This window comes from Rhinolophus sinicus, chromosome 3 (genome assembly GCF_057876585.1).
Source record: "Rhinolophus sinicus isolate RSI-liver-muscle chromosome 3, RSI-T2T, whole genome shotgun sequence".
In the NCBI taxonomy this organism is placed as follows: domain Eukaryota; kingdom Metazoa; phylum Chordata; class Mammalia; order Chiroptera; family Rhinolophidae; genus Rhinolophus; species Rhinolophus sinicus.
The window spans coordinates 166,035,587-166,047,994 of record NC_142503.1 but is presented as its reverse complement, the minus strand read 5'-3'; positions in this window follow the sequence as shown (position 1 = coordinate 166,047,994).

Below are 12,408 nucleotides of genomic sequence, written 5' to 3'. Positions count from 1 at the left end.
CCTTCTTCCACTCCCATACATGCAGCTAAAGCTAATATTTGAGCCCTATTTGCTAGCTCTGTTTGCTGTATGTAATCTCATTTATTCCTCACCATAACTTTTTTCTTAAATTTATTGGGGTGACATTGTTAATAAAATTATATAGGTTTCAAGTGTCCAATTCTATAATACATCATCCATATGTTGCATTGTGTGTTTACCACCCAAAGTCAAATCTCCTTTCATCACCATATATTTGACCCCCTTTACTCTTTTTTACCTCCCCCCTCTTTCCTTCTGGTAACCACTAAACTGTTGTCTGTGTCTATGAGTTTTGTTTGTTTGTTTCTTTCAGTTTTGTATCCCATATATGAATGAAGTTATCTGATTCTCGACTTTTTCGGTCTGACTGATTTTGCTTAGCGTGATATTCTCAAGATCTATGTTGTCACAAATGCCAGTATTTCATCTTTACTTATGGCCAAGTAATATTCCATTGTATATATGTACCACATCTTCTTTATCCAATCATCTATCAAAGGACACTTCGGTTGTTTCCATGTCTTGGCCACCGTGAATAATGCTGCAATGAAAATAGGGGTACATGTATCTTTATGGATAAATGTTTTCAAAATTTTGGGGTAGATACCCAGGAAAGGCATTGCTGGGTCATATGGTAATTCTATTCTTAATTTTTTGAGGAACCTCCATACTGTTTTCCATAGTGGCTGTACCAATTTAGATTCCTACCAGCAGTGTATGAGGGTTCCTTTCCCCCCACCACCTCTCCAACACTTGTTATTACTTGTCTTGTTGTTAATAGCCATTCTAACAGGTGTGAGGTGGTATCTTGTTGTTGTTTTGATTTGCATTTCTCTAATATCTAGTGAAGTTGAGCATCTTTTCATATATTGTTGGCTGTTTGTATGTTTTCTTGGGAGAAGTGTCTTTTCAGGTCCTCTACACATTTTTATTGGATTGATTGTTTTTTTTTTGTTCTTGAGTTGTATAAGTTATTTATGTATTTTGGATATTAGCCCCTTATCAGAGGTGTAGTTTGCAAATATCTTCTCCAATTCGGTTGGTTGCCTCTTCGTTTTGTTGATGGTTTCTTTTGCTGTACAGAAGCTTTTTAGTTGGATATAGTCCCATTCATTTATTTTTGCTCTTACTTCCCTTGCCTTTGAGGACAAATTTATAAAATCCTCTCCAAGGCTAAGATCCATAAGTTTAGTGCCTATGTTTTCTTCTATGCATTTTATTGTTTCAGGTCTTATATTTAGGTCTTTGATCCATTTTGACTTAATTTTTGTGTATGGTGGCAAATAGCAGTCTAGTTTCATTCTTTTGCATATGGCTTCCAGTTTTCCCACCACCATTTATTGAACATTCTTTTCTCCATTGTATGTTTTTGGCTCCTTTGTCGAAAACTATTTGCCCATATATATGTGGGTTTATTGCTGGGATCCCAATTCTGTTCCATTGGTCTGTGTGTGTTTGTTTTTTGGCCAATAACGTGCTGTTTTGATTATTGTCACTTTGTAGTATAATTTGAAGTCAGGAAGTGTGATATCTCTGCCCTTGTTCTTTTCTCTCAGAATTGCTTAGGCTAATTCAAGGTCTTTTTTTTTTGAATGTATACACTTTTTTTTTTTTTTTTTTAAAGATTTTTATTGGGGCAGGGGAACAGTGTGTACTTCCAGGCCTTTTTTCCAAGTCAAGTTGTTGTCCTTTCAGTCTTAGTTGTGGAGGGCACAGCTCAGCTCCAGGTCCAGTTGCTGTTTTCTAGTTGCAGGGGGCACAGCCGCCATCCCTTGCGGGAGTCGAACTGGCAACCTTGTGGTTGAGAGGACGCATTCCAACCAACTGAGCCATCCGGGAGCTCAGCGGCAGCTCAGCTCAAGGTGCCGTGTTCAATTTTACTTGCAGGGGGCACTGCCCACCATCCCTTGTGGGAGTTGAGGAATTGAACTGGCAACCTTGTGGTTGAGAGCCTACTGGTTCATGTGGGAATCGAACCGGCAGCCTTCAGAGTTAGGAGCATAGAGCTCTAACCGCCTGAGCCACCGGGCTGGCCCTTAAGGTCTTTTGTGGTTACATACAAATTTGATATTTTTTTGTTCTATTTCTTTAAAAAATGCCATTGGGATTTTGATGGGGATTTCATTAAATCTGTATATTGCTTTGAGTAATATGGCCATTTTAACTATGTTGATTCTTCCCAATCCATGAACATGAAATATCTTTCCATTTCTTTGTGTCTTCTTAAATTTGTTTGAATAATGTCTTGTAGTTTTCAGTGTGTAGGTCCTTCACATCCTTTGTTAAGATTAATCCTAGGTATTTTATTCTTTTTGTTACAATTGCAAAAGGAATTGTTTTTTCATTTCTTTTTCTGAAATTTTATTGTTAGTATGTAGGAACACAATGGATTTTTGTACATTGATTTTGTATCCTGAAACTTTACTGTATTTGTTGATTGTTTCTAATAGTTTTTTGATTCCTCACCATAACCCTATGAGTTAAGTATTATTATCTTCATTTTACAAATAAGGATACTGAGGCCATTAGAAGTTAAATAATGTGCACAAGGCCTCACAGCTGGCAGAGCAGAAATTTGAACCCAGACAGTCTGACTCCAGAGCCAAAACTACACTGCATGATTATAAACTAGTTATACATTAATCCAAATAATTATATTTTATCATAGAATTTTACAATCTTAGTATATGAAATGACCTCAGAGGTTTTCAAATCGAAACTGTATGTAATACAAGACTTTTGTGTCCATCACTGATGACAGTTGTTTCCCCAAATATTTCTAGTGAATACAAGGCTCATAACTAGTTGGAATCGACAAGAGACTAAAAATGTGTTTGTTAATACAACTGGGGTTTTTGTTTTTGTTTTTAAGAAAAGGAAAGTGCTATGAGGATAAGAATCATTTTAAAGAAACCCAGTCTTTTAGCAGCTTGGAATAATGGACCTGAGTTTAAGTCCTATCTCTGTTAGCTGACTGACCTCCGGCAACTCCATTGAACTCTGGGACTCTGTTTGCTCATTTGTAAAATTGAAGAAGATGTACGTGCACTAATAACCTAAACTAGGTTGAACTGGAATTTGCATTCCTTTAGCTAACATCTCTTAGTCTCCTTCACTCTCCCTATCTTTTTTTCTAAGCTAGGCATTCTTATTCTTCTAACTGTTCCTCATTTTCATAGTTTTCAGGCCTCTTATGAACCCATTTACCGACTTCTAGAATTTCTCTATTGTGTTAATGTTCCCCATAACATACACAATAGCCAAGATACGACTGAAGAGCTTATATTATGACAGGGCTCAACTCTCCTGCTTCAGATGCTATGCGGATTTCATTTTACTTTGTCATATCATACTATTAATTTAGTTCTCTCTCATCTAGCAAATAAAAACCTAGTGTGTACCTAATGTGGAGCTTTGTACCTCTTTTTGTTAAATTTAATCTAGCTAGTTTTGGTCCATCTTTCCAGCCTTTCTACATCATTTAAAAAAAAAAATCCAGGTCATTTTGAATCAAGAGTCTACCACTAAACATATTAAATATATATAGTGCCACCCACGAGTTTGAGAGGCATGCTTTCAAGGTTTTCATTCTTTTAATAAATGCTTCTGGAGGGCCTATTACATGCTAGGTCCAGAAACTACAAAAATAGGAAAGAGTGGTCTCTGGTCACAGGCTATATTGGGGAGACAGACATACAAAGTAGTAAGTACCATACAGGAAATATATGGAAAGTATTAAAGGAGAACAGAGGAAGGGACCAATCAACTGCCTAGGGAATGGTCAGGGGACCTTTGGGAAGGGGGTGCTCATTCATCCATGCTTGAATTCAAGGAGATGCTCTGTTAAGCACTGGAGGTACAAATACGAAACAAAAGTACACGCCTCAGGAGCTTACAGTCCTGTTTATATACAAGTAAACAAACTTTAAAAACTGTTGATAATAGCAAATGCTTGGATGAACATGGTGCTCTAAAGGCAGAGACCAGGGAGCAATGTGAAATTTTTCTAGGGGAGGTGGGAATGGGAATGGGAATGTGTCACAGAAGACGCAATACATGAACTCCATCTAGAACCTTAGTGGCGGTTTTCCAATCTAGAGCTACAGGGAGGGCATTCCAGGCTGTGTGTGCTAAGAGTTTATAAGAAACATGATTAGACTAGAGGGGTGGAGATATGCTGTCATTTGGCAAGAAGTGATGGGTTCAAATCATTAAGCCCCTTACTGGTATCCTGGGGAGTTTGGACTTTATCCTATAGTTATTAGTCGCCATTCAAAGTATGTTAAGTAAGGGAAAGACCGTGTCATATTTGTGTTCAGTTTGATCAGTAAGTGTTCACTGCTTTTGAAGTGGGATAGACAAGGGTGAGATGGAGGGGCCTGAGACAGGTAGTGAGAAACCAATTTGCAAGGTATTCCAAGAGTCCATGAAAGAAGTGGTATCCATTAATAAGAGAATAATGATGTATATGTGACAAATTATCTTTAAAATGTTATCTATATGGGAGAAGACATAATTTTATATTTCATGACAATAAAATCATGATAAGGCATTGATCACAATGTAGACCTCTTTTCTCAAGCACTGTGTTAGAAAAATATTTAATATTCTGATTCAATCAACTAAAGTTGCATGGTCAGAGGGGCTTTCTAGTTCCTGTTATATTCGTGCCTCCTAATTAATCCTTTCTAAAGTACAAGATTTAATCAGAATTGCAGCTTTCATAATGTGGTTTTATTTTTCAACCACTTCTGCAGGTTATGTTGCCAAAATGAAGATAATAATTAACCCTTGACCCCATGTTGATAAATTGTTCATTCTTGGTCATCAAAGCCCACCTCAAAGCTAATGATCACTTAGTGCCCCCAGGAATAACTCGCCTTCTTTAACATGGAGGCAATCTTGGGTCCAAGTGGCTGGGAAAGTAACCTAATCTTAGGCTCTTGAATGCACTATAAAAGCTCTCCAGTGTCTGGTTGATGAAGAGTTCTCATCAGCACCAATGTCTCAAGTAGTTGCATTTATAGTCAGAAACCTGAAAGTCTCCTAGGCCCCTCTCATTCAATCTTTCCCTGTCCTAATCAGTTGCAAAGTCCTGTAGTATGTTTGGTATAAACCTTAACTATTCCTATTCTGCACTCAGGATTATGATACCAGCTGCCTAATTGGTCTCTCTGTCCTCTCCACAGTCCATTATCATCTGTATTGCATGCAGAGTGAACACTCTAAAATGCAAATACAATCATGACACTCTGCTTAATATCGTTCAATGACATTCTGCAGTTTTCAGATAAAGTGACAGCTATATCAGCCTGCCAGTAGATTCCCAAATGTATCCTGTTGCTCCACACTTCCCATAATTGTGTCTAGTGTACCTTCTTTAGTATCTTTTTTCTTTGTCTTTCCAAACTCTGCTGAAGTATCACCTCCTCTGACCACTGGTCTATTAGTCTATTTAAATCTTCTTTATCTGGGCCTCCATGGCACCCTGTGCATATTGCAGCATATCAAAATATTTTTGTCTGTTTAGTTGGCTGTTGTATCTCTAGTGCCTAACAGAGCACCTGGCATATAGTAGGTTCTGGATAAGTATTTGATAAGTGACTAACACTTATTACTGTAAAGTAATCTCTTACTTACTGTGCTTTCACCCTGAGAGCAGGGACTTTGTAGACCAGCACCTGGTATAGGACTGAGTATGGAGCAGGCACTCAGTAGTTTTTTGAATGGATGACAATGGCATGGAAAGGTGGCCGCTGAACTGCTCCCAGCTCACCTTGTAGCCAGTTGGCAAGGGACAATAGGAAACTGCTTTAGACTCAGTATGTAGCTATCCATCTGTGTGACAAAACCACAATGGTGCTTTTGAAGCTGACCTCTCAAAGGATATTTCATGCCACATTTCATGAATGCTCATGTCACATTGTAATAAAACTAAAAATAATGAACCAGAGCTCACAATGAACTGGAATTATGAGGTGTGTCCTCTTTGGGGAAAGGGAAGTAATTCACTAGCGAATAGTACCAGGAACTGTATTAAGGTCAGGACACATTTGGGCTGATTTATCACACTTTTCATCTCTGGAGAACTCCATAATGACAATTTATTGCTAACTATGAGGTATGATAAGATCCTAAACCGTCAATCACAGAATCAGTTACCCACCATAATTCAGCTTGTAAAGACAGAGAAAATTGACTAAAATATTTAACAAAGATTTTAATGAACCATACATTGAACATAAAAGTATTTGTTTGCTGAACTAGCATCCTATTTCTACTATATAATATTCTACTATAAATGATTTACATGCTGTGCCTGAAAATGGCTGGATGAAAATGTAAATTTTCTGGTTTCCTCAGACCAAGGTCAAGTTTGGAATAGAACTTAAGGACTTGGATTTTTGTATTACTACTAAGATGAGAATATAAGGCTTTCTTTGGTCTTTTCCCTGTTATTTTCTTCTGTTAGTTTTAAACAGAATAGTTTGACATTCGGAGAGGATAGAATTGATTTAAAAAATGGTTGGATTTGCCTGTTTTTTAAAAAATAAATTCAAAATAAAATGATTTAAGAGGGTCTTTTAGTTACAGTTCGATTACTCTAAGTTCTTGTTTACATCCAAGGCAATGATGGAAGGAACATTACTCCTTAGATATACGATCCATGTGTAGTAACATTATGGTTTTGTTCAGGAATCAGTAAGAAATAATAATTCTAAAGAAAAAGTCATTCTTGGGGAAGTTTTGATAAATTATACATTTTTATTATAGAAATTCTTTTATTAACAATAGCTATGATTTTTTGATTATCTAGTACACACAGGCACAGTACTAGATCCATTATCTCATATAATCCTCACAAATTCTCATTAGTCAACAAATGACATAAATCTTGTTCAGAGAGGTTAAGTAACTTGTATAAGGTCGTACTGTTTGTATGTGACAAAACCTGGAATTGCTTTTGCTGTGGCCCCACACTGCCTTTTGAGAAAAATGACAGCTAGGTTATAAATGTGGACATCAGGCACGCCTAAGTGAAAAAAAGAAAAAATCCAGAGCCAAAGCTTTTAAATAAATGTGACAAGATACATCTAAAATTAAACAGTGCATTGAAGGGTGTGATGTGTTAAGCTACAGAGAAACTATTTCCAGTCTCGATTATGTCTCTAATCAATGTGTTTAGTAAGGGAAAGATACTCCATTTTCTGAAAAAGATCCCACATATTTTAGCATCAAATAGTTAATCATTTCATAGCCAAAAGGGGACAGTAATCCTTTAATGTCCATATGGCATATGTTTTACAAGCTTATTTTTGCATTCCTGTCAGTCCCAGCCTGACAAGATCACTCGGCAACATGAAGAAATGTTACCATGGGTATTCTGTCAGGACGACATGGAGCCCCTCTCTCCAAGTCCTATCCGACAGAGGTGGTTTTGCCATCTGGGCTTGTTGCTTTAAGTTATAAATTCAAATAATAAACACAGTGACTAGAAATTTTTTATTCAGCAATTATTGTTGAAATATTTTAGATGTGATTGTGGTTGTGTTATTACAAAAGAATTATCTTGTAGAGTTGTACTGTAAAAAATTTGTAGATAAAATTATATGATGTCTGAGATTGGTTTCAAAATAATCTGGGGGGAGTAGATTTAATTTGTGGGTGGGGCAGATTGACCATGCATTGATGGTTGTTGGGCCTGGGTGATAGCCACCTGGAGGGAGTGGGGCGGAGGTTACACTGGTTTGTATAATTTTGTGTATTAAAAAGTAAAAGTTGAAAAAAGCCAACCCAAAAAAATACCATAAGGTTGAATCCCTCCTTGGGATATATATTCATTTTATGATAATTCTTACCTTCAAGTACACGATTTAGACTGTACATACAGTTTTCAAAGTATGTTCTGAGAGGGTTGCTTCTTGGCCACGGGCAATAGTGCATACACTGTGTTTCCCCGAAAATAAGACCTAGCCGGACACTCAGCTCTAATGCGTCTTTTGGAGCAAAAATTAGTATAAGACCCGGTCTTATTTTACTATAATATAAGACCAGGTCTTATGTAATATAATATAACATAACATAATATAATATAATACCGGCTCTTATATAAGACCTTGTATAATAATGTAATGTAATGTAATGTAATGTAATGTAATGTAATGTAATGTAATGTAATATAATATAATATAATATAATATAATATAAACGGGTCTTATATTAATTTTTGCTCCAAAAGATGCAGTAGAGTTGATTGTCCAGCTGGGTCTTATTTTCGGGGAAACACGGTAGGACAGTTTTCATTTCTGGGCAAGATTTTTATTCGTCTTTTGGCATAAGACATTTTAATGTAATTTTTCTCATTGAGGTCCCCCAAAACAGCATCATTTTTCCATTATTTCCTGGGGGGTTTTTGCAGTGGTCATCATTGTGATTGTTTTTGTTTTGTGGTACTGTTGTTTTGCAATGGCAACAGTTTGGGAGTATGTGAAGTATACATCCTGTCAAAGTTGTGGTTTGGAAATATTTGAGAGGCACTGGTCTAACGGCTGGGTTTAATTGTAATGTCGGCATCCTCATCAGTTTGTAAAAATTGGCAAAGCCTAGCTTCATGCCCGTAGGGAAAATGACATGCCACACTGTCTAAACTTGTCAGTGGGCATATTGAAAGAATGCAGAGAGAATAGTCTACACTCTGTCATTTAGGGGCAAAGGCGGAAGCGCAAGCAAAACAGCAGATGTCCATCAGCTGGTGACTAGATAAATCAAATGTGGTACAGCCACACAGTGGAACACTACTCAGTAATAAAAAGGAATGAACCACCTATACGTGCTACATCATGGATGGAACTAAAAGTCATTATGCTGAGTGGAAGAAGCCAGCCGAAAGACCACCATAGTATGTGATTTATTTTATATGAAATATCCAGAAAAGGCAAATTTATAGAGTTAAAAAATACAGATTAGTAGTTGTCTGGGGCCTGGGATGGCAACAGGGATTAACTATAAATGAGCAGTAGGGATTTTATTGGGGTGACAGAAATATTCTAAAACTTATTTTCTCACTTAAAATACCTTAGAAATCCAATTAAGTCTATACCCTCACCTTTCGCTTTTTAATGGCTATAATTTTAATAGTTTTCCATAGAGGTGTCATTTTTGTTTTTTTAACAGAGCCTTTTTGGTGACTTTTTTGTTATTTTTAGTTTTCCACACTATTATCCAAAGCCACAGTGAGCATCCTTGGGAAAATATGCATAATCTTTGTGTACTTCTAAATTCTTAGAAGTGAAATGTATAGATCAAAGGATATAAATATATGTGTGCATCCTTTATATATCTATAATGCAGCCCCAAAATTTATACCAATTTATACACTCCCACCAATAATAAGAGTGCCCATTTCTTCACCTTCTCCAGCACAAGGTGTTAGCGGTCTTTTTTTAATTTTTGTTCATGTGCTACATGGAAAAGAGTATCACATTATTATATTAATGTAACTTTCTATAACTATGATGGGTTGAATACATTTTCATGTAGTTCTTTTATATTGCCTCTCTGTTTTTTGCCCATCATGGTCTACCCTCAGCTCCTCTCTCCCTTCAGCACTCATGCAGGGCTCACAATAGAAGCACGAGGGAGTTAGCCTCACTTAATCCCCATGAGACCTCTGAGGGTGGGCATGCTGATTCCTGTTTTTACAGATGGGGAAAGCTAGGCTGATAAGGAACTCCCAGTCTAGTGAGGAATGCAGACCGTGGGGTGGAGGCCTGTGAGCCAAAATCCCACGAGGAGGAGTCAGCAGGATGCTGGGTGAGGCGGGAGGGGAACGGGAGTGGTCTAAGCCCCTCTGAATTCCATTGAGTTGATGTCTTCTTGTTAGTGGCAACACCAGAATTTCTATATAGAAAGAATTTGAGATAAGCAACCATGTTGGAGAGGTTAAAGCTAAACCTTGTTGGAAAAGTTAAGATAAGCAACCTAGTTAGAAAGGTTAAAAGTTAAAGATACTAAGTAATCTTGTTAGGAAGGTTAAAGACCTTGCCTTGAAATTGTGGTTGCACCGTGCTTTACGTAAGACTGAGAAAAAGTCAATTGTCTTCATCAGAGAGAATGGAGGACAGGTGATGGAAATAGCCTCTCCATCGCCAGTCCCTTGTTGATTTTACCCCAGCTTTTATTTTTATAAAAGTTATTTGTTTATTAAATAAATCATTCCTTTGTATGCAATGTTTGTTGCAAATATTTTTTTCTGGTTCTTTTTTCAAATCTATTTAAAGTAATTTTTACCCTTTAGAATTTTTTTTTTGAATTTTTGTTTTTTATATGAACTATTTTATCATTTTTTATGGCTTCTGGAATAAATGTTATATTTAGAAATACTTCCATAATGAAAAACTGTAAAAAATGTTACCCATTTTTTTCCTGGTACATTTATGGTGTCATATATTTATGTTTAAATTTCTGATCCACCTGGAATATATTTTTGGCAATAAGGACAGAGATACAGCTTTTTGTTTGTTTGTTTGTTTTGATCCAGCTTTAAAAAAATACTTAGCTCATTGTCCCATATAATTGCTATTTTTAAAAATGTTACTTCCAAAATTCTAACAAGATCTAACTAAAGGAAAATAAACACATGAGCTTCCTTTTGTTGTAATTACTCAAAACTTATTTCTGTTGTTTTACAGTGAAGACACTCTTTTCCCAATATTTATTCTGATCCAGAATACACCTTAACACAAAGGAAATGCTGTTAAAATGAAGTGATATTAGGGGAGAACAAAATACAGAATGGCTAGAGAAATCCATAGAGTATACTTCAACCTGAAGCCGACTTTATTGTCACCAACACAAGACAATTCTTTGAGAGCAAGTTTCTGTTATTTTTTGTGTGTCATTCAGCAAACTTGCCCCAAAGAATCTATCATCTACGTGGTAGAATAATATTATTTATTTAGGTGATTTCTTATTTTCCTCTTTAAAAAAAAAAAAAAAAGTATTAGAGTATACAGTTCTTAAAAGCAGGGAATACCTTTTTTCAACATTGTAGTGACACTAAAAAAATGATTTTTTAATAAATGCATGCATGTCAAGCTATAGAATATACATTTTAAAAGGCATATTAGTGATCATTAAAATGTGAATTTCAAAAACGTGAAGTAAATTTCAACCTGTGATTGGGGATTTTATTTCATAGTTCTTTTTTTTTCTTTTGTTAAAGAAGAAGAAACCTAGGTCATATACCTAGAGTTTATATACTGAGCATATTTTAGTTCAAAATATATCGGCTCAAATGATAGTATTATACTTGAATATAAAAGAACCCATCCAGAAGAATGTTTTCATTTAAAGTATCACAAGTAAGACAGATTAGTCAAACCAGCCCTCTCCTCCTCTCCTCTGCTAGGTCTTGGAAGTTAACAACCCAGGATGTTAACAGATAAGGCTCTGCTTCTGTATCTATGTCCTTGAGATGGGGGGGGGGGAGGCGGAGGGGCGGGGAGGGGGACTATGACGGTGAGGTACAGAAGTGGGAGGAATGAGTTGGAAGACAACAGTATAAAATAATATATAAGATCCGAGCCCTGATCACCTGAAGCTTCTGAGCTTGGCATTCATATTCCCCAGAAAATGATGCTCTAAGACTTGACCCAACTCGTCGGGCCCTTTCCTGAACCGGAAAGATGGCACATGCATGCCTTCTTCGGGATGCTTCAACATCACTTCTGCTTTAAGCCACGTCTAACCCTGGGGAAAGCATGACTTGGTGATCTTCTGGGGCCAGAGGCAGGAAATTGAGTACTGGTTGCTTGGTGTCATTTTTATATTTCCCCTTTCATCCATACATACAATAAATGGAACTTCTGAATCTCTCTTTTTAAATGCGTGATTTTAATGAGTGCTTAATTCAGTTAGATCGTGTGCTGGGCTCTGGAAACTACAACAGGATATAATTTTTTTTTTTAAGTCAGCCTACAGAAGTCATTCTGAACAAAAAACAACCTTAGCTTCGGCAAAATGTAGGCAGTAATTAAAGTGCAGGTGTGGGCTTTTTGCTTAAATTATTAAGAGAGTTTCTCTGATTTTCCTTACTAATGTAGGACCAGGCTGGGAGAACTATGTGGTAAGATTTTTCAGCTCTCAGTTTCTGACATAAAGCTTCTCAGTGACATAAAAAAATCATTCCCATTAAGTACCAACAATAGCTTATGTATTGACATATATATTTATTGATCTTTATGTATTTATGTAAAATTTGTATTTTTCTTTATTTAAAACTATCTTTCCTTACCACGACCTCTCCGTTATCATATAATAGAAAAGTGTTCCTCTATTGTTAATTATCACTCCCAGGTGTTTTCTTTTAATGTCTTTTGTGGTTTT